A 15,109-nucleotide genomic window follows, 5' to 3' on the forward strand; every position below is an offset into this window, starting at 1 on the left:
CTCTATCCTTCAAAAAACAGTGGCTTTCATTGCAAAACAGTGATCTGATTAACTACTTCGTATCAACTTTATAAAAATATCACACAAAATCATTGAAACACAATAAATAAGGAACCATTTGTCAAGCACTCTGCATAAATGAAAGTGCTGCAAAACTATTTCCTAATAAGCTGGGCACTGTTGATAAATAATAAGTTGCTGTATGGCTGCCTTGATCCAAGTCCTTTGATAAAGATATATACATACATGTGTATTAAAGAAATCAGATCCATCTCAAAATTCAACTTTGGTGTCACGACAATACTTCTTTTTTATCAAATTGCCACAATCACCAGTCTCTGATTTAACATTAAACAGAAACTACATATAAAATAAGCTTAATGATTTCCCTTTTTACTTTCATAAACACTGTACTCAAAATTAATGGTATTTCAGTCTTGTTCCATTTGCTTAGCACAGTATAAAAATTATCCAAGTGAGAGATATGCAATGCATTATTCAAATGCAACTTTTTTCTTCATAAATTGCTTTGATCAGAGTCTTTAGCTACACACAAAAGATACAAAGCAGCTTTTGAAGCATACAAAGTAATGGAAGCAAATTGGTACCGATTACAAGAAATCAAGGCATATGAGTCACCAGAAAGATTAAAGAAATGTCACATGTTTAACCTTGATGCCTTGCAAACTAGAAACGGAATAAGAAGCTATTTTACATCAGCCACTATTACTCATATTTTTAAAGCCAATCATTTCAATATTTGCCACAAGTAGAGGGAAGGCATTTCAAAAATAAAAAAGGGCATTAATTTTGATCCGCCAATCTAACTCCCATTTTCCATTCTCCACAAATTTGATCTCATTCAAAACTCTGCTGCCCATATTTTTAAACTTGCACAAAGTCCTGTTCAGCCACTGTCACCTGTGCTCACTGACCTACATGGCATCCATTCCCACTCTGATCTCACCCCTCCCCCTTGCTCTCCAATCCTCTTAAATCTCAAATCCTCCAACTCTAGCCTCGGGTGTATTCTGATTTTAAACACTCCACGACTTGTGGCTGCACCTCAACCCCAAGCTCCTTAAAACCTACCTTGTTGATTAAGCATTTGATAACTATTCCAAATACCTCATTCTTCGGCTCAGTGTCAAATTTTGACTAACGCTCATTTTGAAGTATTCTTATAATGAGATGTATTTACTGTAGCTTTGATATGAAGTGGTTCTACATGACAACATGGCTATAGGTCCATAAGTGAACTTTATGAATGGACAATCCCAGAAACGAGCCTACAAAGTGGAAACACACATCCAGAACTGGACAGGTTGCTAATTTACTGTTAGTGCATGAAATTATTGAAATTAACCCAATATTTTAAAGATAATTTAAATCTCAAATCAGGACATAACATCAGAGTGCAGTGAAGCAGAGTGAGATTCCTCACATTTTAAATCAGCATCAAAGATAAATATAAATGGTTTTATATGAACACACAACAGGCAGCGTCACTCCACCATGAATCAATCAGCAGCCTTTCATGAATTAAAGGACAATTTACATCTTAAAAAAGTAAAATAACAAGTTATAAATTTGGTGAGTTATGTAGGGTCTTAGTAAATTTTTTAGCTATTACACCACCAAAAGCAAGAATAGAACTAGCACTTAACATTTTGAATAAGCTTATTGTTACAACTTGCTAGAGTGACCAAATTAGCAAATCCAAGTGAACATATTCAAGGGAAAATATGGTTGTAGGGCTACGGGGAAAGCACAGGGAGTAGGGACTAACTGAACAACTCTTTCAGAGACATGATGGACCAAATAGCACTTGTGCAAAATGCTAAATTACTGATGCTGACACTTAAAGTGTTCTAAGGCAGAGATGTTAGTTATGTTAATCAGAAAAACCTTTCTACACAATCAATAATCTCTTCCAACTTCTCAAAAGAAAAACTGCATCAAATAACAATAAAACCAATCCCCCACTTAGGGTTTACTGGGATAACTGTAAGAACGTTCAGTTTGAACCACACGATTTCTCAGATAGCAATGTCACTACATTGGAGAAATAAAAACAGGCAACGTCTAATTTTCATGAGACAAAAACAATTGCACCTCACCTCTCCGAATAACAGCTACATTTGTAATTCCTAGAATGCCAGATATTGCAAGTTGCATCCCCCAGGAAGGTGTAGTATCAGGTCCTAAATATACCACATCAGTTGATAAGTTCACTCCCTCCAATTTGGGGCACAACTATGACACAGTCTTAGCTCAACTCATCTATCTCAAGCTCTTGCACAGGAAAGCATGCAACATTATCTCTAAAGAATAACCCAACAATAAACGCATTAAACGGCTGCATCTGAATAAAAGAAAAACAGCAGTTACTACATCCCTTTTTCCATTGCTGCAGTTCACCCTCCTGGCATTTTCATATCTGGATAAATCCAAATGGGCTTTACATTGTGGAAGCTGAATGAACAGCAGTGTTGAGAGTCAAAACCATGCAACAAGAAGGGTAACTTTGAATTCAACACTATCAGTGTTATGGTGTGCGATAAAATGAAATCATTTGATATACATTGTATTTTTGAAAGAGTAGGATGTTTCACTTTTAGCTTTTAGTCAAGTACAAGGCAGAGTTTACCCTGGCCTGTTGACTGCTGTTGTGATGATTATTTTACAACAGATTCACTAGCATTGTCACACTGGAACTCCTAGTACTTTTGAAATGTTTTAAAATCCAGACAGTAATTATTGTCCGAGGTGCTACCATAAAAAAAATTGATCCACTTCTGCCTAACCTCTCTCTCCAGTTTTAACTGACTTAAACTCTGTAAGGTAAACTCTAAGAAAGGTAATAAGCAGCAGGTTACCTTCATTACCAGAGATTTTCACCATCAATCCCTATGCCTGCTTGAAATGCTGTGACTTGTGCTCTCTTACTATGAAGTGTACGAATTGGTGGGGTCATATTTGAAATGTTTAGGATGTTACTGACCTAACTCCTTCAACCGATCCTTCAGTTTTACAGTCAGTTTCTGCAAATCAGCAGAAGAATATTTAACATAGAGCACTCATCTGACTTTCTGCACAAAGGGGTATCTCCTCACATCAGGAATTCTAATCCTGGGTTCAGCAAATCCCAAACAGATTCTGATCGACAGACATCTCATGTCGACCCATGCCTCTTAATCCCCAGCTAGTGGTGTCGTGAAGCCAGTTAACCAAGTTAAAGGTTTTAGATTGAACGCTCACAGTGCATTGTAATGCAACATTCTACTGAAGCTTTCTGTGTATTGTCAACAAATTTCAGTATCGGTACAGAAGAGATTTCAGTTTAACTTTTGGTGGGGAAAATGTTCTAACAGGTGTCAACATGATGCATTCAATGCCACCTACAATAGATAGGAACAAATTACTGCAGATGCTGGAGTTTGTACCGAAAACAACAAATGCTGGAGATCACAGCAGGTCAGACAGCGTCCATGGACAGGCAGCAAGCTAACGTTTCGAGTCTGGATGACTCTTCATCAGCTCAGGAAAAGAGTCACCTAGACTCGAAACGTTGGCTTGTTCGCTCTCCATGGATGCTGTCTGATCTGCTATGAACTCCAGCACTTGTTTCCATCACCTACAATAGACGTGCCTACACTAGGTCTGTAATTTCATTAATCAAACAGTAAGCCCAATTACAGTCAAAATATTGTTCAATGAGACATTAACTACCATCAACAAAAGGCAGGATATAAAACAATAAACTGAACAAACTATTGCACAAGAATGTTCAAATTACAATTTCAAAACTGCAATATTTTATGCAACATTTGGGCCACTGGGCATCAATCAGGAGCAATAATCCTGGTTGATGTTTCTCTCCCTGCCTCAGAGAGCTGAGGCCAAGTGTAGCTCTACTCCCTCTATTGACACTTCCAACTGAAGTTAGATAATTCAGCTGGTAGAGAATTGCTTGTGTGTTACCTTACTCACCACCAAAGGAAGGAGAGGAAGAGAGTGAGAGGTAAATGGAACAGCCTTACACACAAGTTATAAAATACCTTGCTTTGACACATTAACATAAGGACACAGCACTGCAGGAAACATCACCAGACAACGAATTAATACAACAAGCAATTCTTAAAAACTGGACGTTTCCTTAGTTCTGGTGCGAGATATACGAACAACAGCTTTTACGAGTTGCTGATCCCATTCGGTAACTGTGGGCCAGCCAGATACTGTCATAATCAGAGTCTTCAGACAGATCAGCAGGCTCCAAGCGGGAGAGGCTGCTGCGACGAGCTGGGGAGTCCAGACTTGATAGGTCATCGTCACTCAAAACATGATTATGCATCAAATCAGTGCCTTGCCATGCTGATGTGGATGGGGTAGATGGGTGACGGGAGCAGATGGTGATGGGTGCATTGCCAGGGCAGGAATTGGAGGGGTTGGTGGTTGGGTTCAGGAAATAGGAGAAAGAAAGTAACAAATGCAAAAGGTGAAATTAAAGCAAAGGTGGAGTGAAGACAAGAAGGAGAGAAAAAAAACTGTTAGGCCAGCGACAAAGGTTCTCAATCCAAATTCTACAGCAGGGTTAGTTTCAGAAGCTTCTCCCAGTCTGGGATCATGAAATGCTTAAAACATTTTGATAAACTGATAAAGCATTAATAGCAGATTATAGACCAATTTACTCATCTCTCACAAAAGCCCCCACCACCACCCAACACCTCCTCCACCCCCCCAACCCATCCCGAGCAAGAAGTCACAACCGTGGAATCTCAGGTCAAAGGTTCAATATGGATAGCCATTCTCCAATTCTTGCTGGGATTGTGATATCACAAAATTACACTATATCCCAATATAGACTGCTCAAGGCCCAATTACATCCCACCACTGGTTTGGATGCTTCACAGCTTCAACGCAAAGGGCCGGGTAAAACATTATGAAAAGAGTCAAGGATATAAAAGGAAGATGTTTCAGAGTAGTCAGATCACTGATCGAAACTGAAGCTCTGAGTTAGTACCGAAACTGTCGGATAGGGTGAGTGGAATTAATTAATGAAATTGAAGAAAAGCGATTGTTATTCAGGTTGTCAGTAATGGCTCAGATCACTGCAAAACATGATTTAATAAAACTGTGTTCACTGAAGAAAGAAAACCTTCTGGTTATCATCAGCGCTTCAGGATAAATCAAAAAACTTTCACAACCCGTTTGGACTAATTAGTTGATTTTTCCCTTGACTTTTAAAAGACAAGATGATTGCTGCAGGAAGGGAAACGAATAAAATTGAAAACTTCAGTGAGGATTGCACAGTGTTAGCAGAGGCTGGAAGGCCAAAGGGATACAGGTTAGACTTGGGTGGCACGGTGGCACAGTGGTTAGCACTGCTGCCTCACAGCGCCAGAGACCCGGGTTCAATTCCCGCCTCAGGCAACTAACTGTGTGGAGTTTGCACATTCTCCCCATGTCTGCGTGGGTTTCCTCCGGGTGCTCTGGTTTCCTCTCACATTCCAAAGATGTGCAGGTCAGGTGAATTGGCCATGCTAAATTTTTTTTAGGTAAAAGGGGTAAACATAGGGGAATGGGTGGGTTTCACTTCAGTGTGTCGGTGTGGACTTGTTGGGCCGAAGAGCCTGTTTCCACACTGTAAGCAAGCTAATCTAATAAGCACAGCCAGATGGTTGAGAGCACGAAGGACCAAGGATGGAGGGTGAGGAGAACTGAGGGTTAAGTACAGAAGGTGCAGAACATCAAGGAGGAGCCAAGAGCCAAGATGAGAGGGTGTACTGATTCGAAGGAGTGGCTAGGGCTGAGTGTGGATTATGTCAAAGGCTAAGGTCTGAGGTTGGGACGGTCAAGGATCACTGATCTCCACAGCCAGAATCATGACACTACATAGAACTTACAAGATGGAAACAGACCATTCAGTCCATTGGTGGTTAACCTTCATATCAACAGTATCCTGTCACTGTACTGTTCCTGTATCTCCTTCTTCACCCATCAAACCTGTATACACTCTCTGTTTCAGTCATTAATTCCAGGCCCATAAATTGCTGTATAAATAGTTTCTCTTGCTCTGACCAAAATCTCTTAGAATCTCTCTCATATTAATCCCCATCATTCTATAAGACCTTAAGCAGAAGTAGGCCAGTTGTTCCATCCAGTCTCTCTGATATTTCACTGACATCATGACAGATCTGATCATCCTCAACTCCAATTTCTGTAATTTCCCAATACTCCTTGACTAGAAATCTGTCCATGTCAGCCTTGAATATACTTAAAAAACTAGCCACTACAGGAAAGAATTTCACAGGTTAATTTATTTCTGAGACAAGAAATTCTTCCTCATCTCTGTCCTAACTGGATAACTCTGTACTTTGAAATCATGCCGACTAGTCCTCGACTCTTCCACAAAGGGAACCACCTTCTCTGCACCCAGCCAGTCAGGTCTCATAAGAATCTTATATGTTTCAATAAGGTCACCTCTCATTCTTCTAAATTCCTGCAAGCATAGGCCCAACCTAACCAACCTCTCCACATGAGAAAAGAAGATAGGGAGCTCAAAATTGTTCTCTACATTCTATGTATCGTTTAATTAGTATCTTGTCTATTTTTAGCAAGACTTCCTTTTTTATCATTCCATCCCTTTTGAAATATTCTATGTGCCTCACCTATTTCCTGAACTCGTATATGAATCTCAAAAAGCTAGCTTACGACGACTCCCAGATCCCAATGTGAAGCAGCTTTATGTACTCTTTCTCTGCTTAAGTAATCTATTCTTCCTACCAAATGGCATAATCTCACATCTTCTTACATTATATTCCACCCACCCAGTTTTTACCCACTCATTTAACCTTTCAACATCATTCCTCAGATGCTTTGCATCATCGTCATCACTTGCCTACCCATTTATTTTTGAGTCATCCGTCAACCTGACAATAGTACATTCACTTCCCTCATCCAAGTCATTCATATAGTTTGAAAATAACTATGACACCAGCACCAATCCCTGTGCCAGTCCATTATTTATTGCTTATCATCCTGAAAATGCTCCCTTACCCCAACTCCCTATCTTCTATTAGGTAGCAATTCGCTATCCATGCTAATGTAACATTCCCAACACCATTGGCTCTTGTCTCATTAAGTCCTAATATATGATAACCACTTATCAAATACCTTTCTGACATCCAAATTTATTATGTCTACTTGTTTCCATTTATCTATCCTGCTTGTTACCTCCTCAAAGAATTCCAATAGGTTTGACAAGTATGCCATCCCTTTAGGAAACCATGTTAACTCTGCTTGATTATATGATGTATCTCTAAATGCTCTGTCAATGCATCGTTTATAATAAGCTCTTAACATTTTCCCAATAACAAATGTCAAGTTAACTGGGCTATGGTAACCTGTTTTTTTTTTCTTCCCTTCTTGATTATGAGTGTTACATTGGCAGTTCTCCAACTATCCCACACTGGGTGGGAGAGTGAACTATGAGGAGGATACAGACATGCTTCAGTGTGACTTAGACAACTGAGTGAGCAGGGAAATGCATGACACTTGTGGATAATGTGGATAGATGTGAGGTAATCCACTTTGGTAGCAAAAGCAGGAAGGCATGATTTTATCTGAAAGGCTGAGAGGGGTGAAGTGCAATGAAATATAGAGCACACCAGTCCCTGAATGTAAGCATGTAGGTGCAGAGGTCAGTATTAAAGGCAATTGGTTGGTTGGCCTTCATAGTGAGAGGATTTGAGTCTAAGAACAGGGATCTCTTGTTGCAATTGTATACAGCCTTGGTTAGACTACACAGAGAACCTTGTGTACGGTCTTGGTCTCTTTATCTGAAGAAAGATGTTCTTGCTGTTAAGTGAGTGCTGAAGGGTTTACTAGATTGATTCCTGGGATGGCAGGACTGACGTATGAGGAGAGACTGGATCGGTTAGGACTATATTCACTGGAATTGAGAGGAATGAAGGAGGGTCTCATAGAAAGCAATAAAATTCTAACACAGTGAGACAGGATAAATGCAGGAATGATACTACCAGTTTTGGTCTTCCCAAATACAAGGGGTCACAGTCTAAGCATACAAGGAAGGCAATTTAGGACCAAGATGAGGAGAAATTTCTTCACCCAAAGAGTGGTGAGCCTGTGCAATTCTCTGGCTCAGAAAGCGTTTGAGGTGAAAACATTGTATGATTTCAAGAAGGAGTTGGATATGGGGAAATACTGGAACAGGTTGTTGATTTGGATAGTAAAAAATGAGGTCTGCAGATGCTGGAGATCACAGCTGAAAATGTGTTGCTGGTCAAAGCACAGCAGGCCAGGCAGCATCTCAGGAATAGAGAATTCGACGCTTCGAGCATAAGCCCTTCATCACGAATGAGAGAGAGTAGCCAAGCAGGTTAAGATAAAAGGTAGGGAGGAGGGACTTGGGGGAGGGGCGATGGAGGTGGGATAGGTGGAAGGAGGTCAAGGTGAGGGTGATAGGCCGGCTGATTTGGATAATCAGCCATTAACAGAGTAGTATCAAAGGGCCAAGTGACCTACTCCCTCTCCTATTTCCAATGCTTTTCCAGAATCGAAGGATTCTTGAACTATTGCTAACAGTGCAGCCACTATGTCTGAAGCTACTTCCTTTAATGGTCTAGGATACAGTCTGTCACATCCAGGAGACTAACTGACTTTTAGCCACATTGATTCCCACAGTACATTTTTAAAATAATATTTGGACACAACTTACTTCAGAAATTGAAAAGTTCTATCTGCTGATCAATAGACAAAGAAGAGGTTGATAATTCTGTGCCACCTCTTAACGAGGATTCAATTCTTCATCAATAATTGTGTGGAGGGTTTTGCAACAACAACATGAGGCACCAAATAATCATCTGAGATTACGACTAAATTAAAGTAAATCTTATCCTCCAGGTTTTGGTTCAGACAGGAGAAACATGGCTGGATGTAGAATATCTCACATGCACATTAATATGAGATGAGATAAACAGAAATTATTGGAAATACCCAGTGGATCAAACAGTATCTGAAGGAAAAGAAAAAGATTAATGCTTCAGGTTTGTAACCTCCCAACTTAACTAGAAAATGGAAGTAACAAATAGATATAGCAAATTTTGAACAAATAGAGAAGCAGGGAAGGTGGTAGTGATTGGAGAAAGAAAGGACATAAGGGAAGGTCTGTGATAGGCTGGAGGTCAGGTGAGATGGAATGACAGAAGGAATGATAGTGCAATGGAAATGGTATTGGGACAAGAATCAAATGGTGGGTCTCGGGGTGGTGTGAAAAGCCAGCATTGCTGTCTGACAAGAAAGGGACCTAAAACTGCTGATCTCATTTTTGAGTCTGGAAGTTTGTTAAAGGCATGCCAATATAAATTCTTTGTCCCTCTCCCATTCCAACCACACTTTCCCTCCCACACTGATCCAAAGGAGGTTAAAAAGGATTGAATAACACACTTAAGAGTCACAGAGTCATACAGTGCTACAGCACGGACACAGGCCCTTCAGTCCAAACCAAACAAAACATCCAGTTACACGAACTTCATTTTCTGCACTTGGCCCATATATTTCTAAACATTTTCTAAATAGGTATTTGTCCAAATGCCTCTCAAATGTTGTTAATGTACCCACCTCAACCACTTCCACTCACAGCTCATTCAACATGCATACCACTCTGCGTAAAAAAGTTGCCCTTCAGGTTCCCTTTCATTCTTTCCTCTCTAACCTTAAACTGATGCCCTCTAGTCCTCGATTCCCCAACCCTGAGAAAAACACTGAGTGCATTCATCCTATCCATGTCTCTCATGATCTTATATACCTCTACAAAGGACCCCCTTGGTCTCCTATGCCGAAAGAAAAATGTCCTAGCTTAGCCAACCTCTGCCTGTAACTCAGATCATTAAGTCCTGGCAACATAATTTGTGATATCAGGCTTCCAGACTCAACATATGAATTTATGATTTTCATGTCATAAGCTCTGCCAAGGTTGTTTCAGACAGCTGTTGGTAACGATGTTGCTTTTTACCATTCACACCTTCCCTGGACTCACCTTTTGTTTCTTATCTTATTATGAGTCAATTTTGCTTTACATTATTATCTCTCCTTGGATTTAAATATCCTGTCTGTTACCATATCACAGACCTCCTATTTGTTCTGTCCCACCTTTCCCTAAATCTACACCTGCATAAAACCTGCAAAACATTTTGATTTAAGGTCAGTCACCTAAAGCATTAACTCAATTTCTCTGCATAGAAACTATTTGATGCGCTAAGTATTTCCAGAACGTTCTGTTTGTATTATAGATCTTTAGTATCTGCATTACTTTGCTTTTGTATTAAGCTTAGGGAGACATCAAATACTGCATCCACATGTTTGATGTTTTACATCAAACCAAAATATGAACTTTCCTTTTAGTATCCATGAATACTACTGGGCCTACTGAATGTTTGGAAGTTCTGCTTTAGTAGAAAGGGGAATTTGGTCCAAATGCTTTAACCGTTCCTGACATAACTAAACAAAACAGTAAAACACTGCAATACATGGATTGTGACAAAACACCCAAGGAACAACCAAGAGTTTCATATTCGGTCTTGATGTTAAGGTAACACAGGGCGACCTCTGTATCCGCAGAATCGTTTTCTGCAGTTTCAATTACCCACAGCCCAAACATATTATAGGGAACTTTCCAGAACCAAGAAGCTGCCAGGAAGGTAAATTTCCCATTTAAGTGAATGGATTCACTTCTATCCACGATTTCGGCCTTCCATGGTATGTCTTGGAACATATCCCCCGCTAGTAAGAGGTCGGGGGGGGGGGGACTAACCATAATTACTGAAATATAACTAAATATACTGTGTGGTCATTCCCTGACATTTAATTTTATTTCTCAAACACTGGTTATAGTGGCACCTCTTCATCACTATCGATATCATCTTTATCACGGCAGAGTCAAACTGGCTCAATTCAACAAAAGTGAGATGTCAGGGAGCACTTCTTCAGACAAAGGGAAGGTAGATCTGGAGCTCTCCCCAAGAAAGCTGTCCTTGAACCCTTGAAAGAGATATCCTCATTGTCCAGCTCTGCTTAACCAGTAGTGCCATTCTCCACCTTGCCTTCATTTTCCATCTTTCCTAAACACCGTGTACCTAGGGATATTGAGCAGTCATTTATGATCTTCTTTGAACTGGGTCTCTTGTCACCACAATATCGTATTTACACTGGGATCTAACTGACAGAAGCTGTTGGAGGAGCTGATTGGTCACAACCTGTTCTTATAATATTTAGCTCTCAAACACTATTATTTAGCTTTACAATGACCTAATTAAAGACCATCTTTACTGACCAACTTTGGAGAGCTCCTTACACCACATGTGACATGGTTTTAAAATTTGTGTTCAGGAATGATCAGCATCAGCGCTTCGCTTACAAATTATTTTGACTTTACAGTGAAATCAAATTTTGGGAAGTTATCCAGCAAGCCCCATGTAATTAATGTTTCTATGATTCTTTATGTCAGTCTTTACTCAAATTAAATACTGGCATTTATGTATAAAATATGAGACTGTTTGCAATTCAGTGGTGATTGGCAATCTGACTTTCAGTCTCACAATTCAATGATCTTTTTGAAGCTATGCTCATGACCCTTAGGAGAATACTAGACAGAGAACGGGATTCAGTCCTGAGGATGTCCAATATATTGTTTAGGTTTCATGTTCACAGAGAGATGACATATTAGGAACACATGGTCCCAAAATCCCCAAAGCATTGTACTCATTGATCAGTCCTACATATTATCAAATTCCCTAACATATTGTCCATTACCAGTACATCTGGACAAACATTAGTCAGAACAACTGCAAACTAAGATAAGTGAGAGCTTAACATGAACCGCACACAGTCATAGAGTCATAGTCACAGAGATGTACAGCACGGAAACAAGCCCTTCGGTCCAACCCATCCATGCCAACCAGATATCCCAACCCAATTGAGTCCCACCTGCCAGCACCCAGCCCATATCCCTCCAAACCCTTCCTATTCATATGTGTTGCTGGAAAAGCGCAGCAGGTCAGGCAACATCAAAGGAGCAGGAGAATCGACGTTTTGGGCATAAGCCCTTCTTCAGGATGCTTTTCCAGCAACACATTTTTCAGCTCTGATCTCCAGCATCTGTAGTCCTCACTTTCTCCTTCCTATTCATATACCCATCCAAATGCCATTAAATCGTAGCAATTGTACCAACCTCCACCACTTCCTCTGGCTGCTCATTCCATACACGTACCACCCTCTGTGTGAAAAAGTTGCAACTTAGGTCTCTTTTATATCTTTCCCCTCTCACCCTAAACCTATGCCCTCCCGGCTAGACTCCCCGATCAAAGGGAAAAGACTTTTGTCTATTTATCCTATCCATGCCCCTCATAATTTTGTAAACTTCTATAAGGTCACCCCTCAGTCTCCGACGCTCCAGGGAAAACAGCCCCAACCTGTTCAGCCTCTCCTTATAGCTCAAATCCTCCAACTCTGGCAACATCTTTGTAAATCTTTTCTGAACTCTTGCAAGTTTCACAACATCTTTCTGATAGGAAGGAGACCAGAAGTGCACGCAATATTCCAACAGTGGCCTAACCAATGTCCTCTACAGCCGCAAAATGACCTCCCAACTCCTGTACTCAATACTCTGACCAATAAAGGAGAGCATACCAAACGCCTTCTTCACTATCCTATCTACCTGCGACTCCACTTTCAAGGAGCTATGAATCTGCACTCCAAGGTATCTTTGTTCAGCAACACTCCCTAGGACATTACCATTAAGTGTATAAGTCCGGCAAAGATTTGCTTTCACAAAATGCAGCACCTTGCATTTATCTAAATTAAACTCCATCTGCCACTTCTCAGCCCATTGGCCCATCTGATCAAGATCCTGTTGGCCTCAGAGGTAACATTCTTCACTTCCCACTACACCTCCAAATTTGCCGTCATCTGCAAGCTTACTAAACATATCTCTTATGCTCATATCCAAATCATTTATATAAATGACAAAAAAAAAGAGGACCCAGCACCGATCCTTGTGGCACTCCACTGGGCACAGGCCTCCAGTCTGAAAAACAACCCTCCACCACCACCCTCTGTCTTCTCCCTTTGAGCCAGTTCTGTATCCACATGGCTAGGTCTCCCTGTATTCTGTGAATCTAACCTTGATAACCAGTCTCCCATGGGGAACCTTGTCGAATGCCTTACTGAAGACAATGTAGATCACATCTACCACTCTGTCCTCATCAATCCTCTTTGTTACTTCTTCAAACAACTCAATCAAGTTTGTGAGACATGATTTCCCACGCACAAAGCCATGCTGACTATCCCTAATCAGTCCTTGCCTTTCCAAATACATGTACATCCTGATCCTCAGGATTCCCTCCAACAACTTGCCCACCACCAACATCAGGCTCACTGATCTATAGTTCCCTGGCTTGTCCTTACCATCCTTTTTAAACAGTGGCACCACACTAGCCAACTTCCAGTCTTCTGGCACCTCATTTGTGACTATCGATGATACAAATATCTCAGCAAGAGGCCCAGCAATCACTTCTCTAGCTTCCCACAGAGTTCTTGGGTACACCTGATCAGGTCCTGGGGATTTATCCACCGTTATGCATTTCAAGACATCCAGCACTTCCTCCTCTGTAATATGGACATTTTTCAAGATATCACCATCTATTTCCCTACATTCTATATCTTCCATATCCTTTTCCACAGTAAATACTGATGCAAAATACTCGTTTAGTATCTCCCCCATTTTCTGCGGCTCCACACAAAGGCTGCCTTGCAGTTCTTTGAGGGGCCGTTTTCTCTCCCTAGTTACCCTTTTGTCCTTAACGTATTTGTAAAAACTCTTTGGATTCTCCTGAACTCTATTTGCCAAAACTATCTCATGTCCCCTTTTTGCCCTCCTGATTTCCCTGTTAAGTATACTCCTACTGCCTTTATACTCTTCTAAGGATTCACTCGATCTATCCTGTCTATACCTGACATATGCTTCCTTCTCTTTCTTAACCAAACCCTCAACTTCTTTAGTCATCCAGCATTCCCTATATCTACCAGCCTTTCCTTTCACCCTGACAGGAATATACTTTCTCTGGATTGTCGTTATCTCATTTCTGAAGGCTTCTCATTTTCCAGACGTCCCTTTATCTGCGAACATCTGCCCCCAATCAGCATTTGAAAGTTCTTGCCTAATACCCATCAAAATTAGCCTTTTTCCAATTTAGAACTTCAACTTTTAGATCTGGTATATCCTTTTCCATCACTATTTTAATTCTAATAGAATTATGATCGCTAGCCCCAAAGTGCTCCCCCACTGACACCTCAGTCACCTGCCCTGCCTTATTTCCCAAGAGTAGTTCAAGGTTTGCACCTTCTCTAGTAGGTACATCCACATACTGACTCAGAACATTTTCTGATCAACTTAACAAATTCCTCTCCATTTAAATCCTTAACACTATGGCAGTCCCAGTCTATGTTTGGAAAGTTAAAATCCCCTACCATAACCACCCTATTATTCTCACAGATAGCTGAGATCTCCTTACAAGTTTGTTTCTCAATTTCCCTCTGACTATTAGGGGATCTATAATACAATCCCAATAAGATGATCATCCCTTTCTTATTTCTCAGTTCCACCCAAATAACTTCCCTGAATGTATTTCCGGGAATATCCTCTCTCAGCACAACTGCAATGCTATCTCTTATCAAAAACGCAGCTCCCCTCCTCTCTTGCCTCCCTTTCTGTCCTTCCAGTAGCATTTGTATCCTGGAACATTAAGCTGCCAGTCCTGCCCATCCCTGAGCCATGTTTCCGTAATTACTATGATATCCCAGTCCCATGTTCCTAACCATGCCCTGAGTTCATCTGCCTTCCCTGTTAGGCCCCTTGCATTGAAATAAATGCAGTTTAATTTATTAGTCCTACCTTGTCCCTGCCTGCCCTGACTGAGTTGCTTCTGTTCTCAACTGTACCAGTCTCAGATTGATCTCTTTCCTCACTATCTCCCTGGGTCCCACACCTCCCCTCCCCAACCTTACTAGTTTAAATCCTCCTGAGCATCTC

The 15,109-nt window shown here is 40.8% G+C and overlaps 1 protein-coding gene across 1 annotated transcript in view; it reads right to left on the minus strand.

The window, feature by feature from the left end:
- The window catches only part of LOC132816363 (rho guanine nucleotide exchange factor 7-like), a 136,371-nt gene that overhangs the window by 15,456 nt on the left and 105,806 nt on the right, over positions 1-15,109 (minus strand). The gene's annotated exons all lie outside the window — the stretch shown is intronic.

This window comes from Hemiscyllium ocellatum, chromosome 6, assembly GCF_020745735.1.
Source record: "Hemiscyllium ocellatum isolate sHemOce1 chromosome 6, sHemOce1.pat.X.cur, whole genome shotgun sequence".
In the NCBI taxonomy this organism is placed as follows: Eukaryota; Metazoa; Chordata; class Chondrichthyes; order Orectolobiformes; family Hemiscylliidae; genus Hemiscyllium; species Hemiscyllium ocellatum.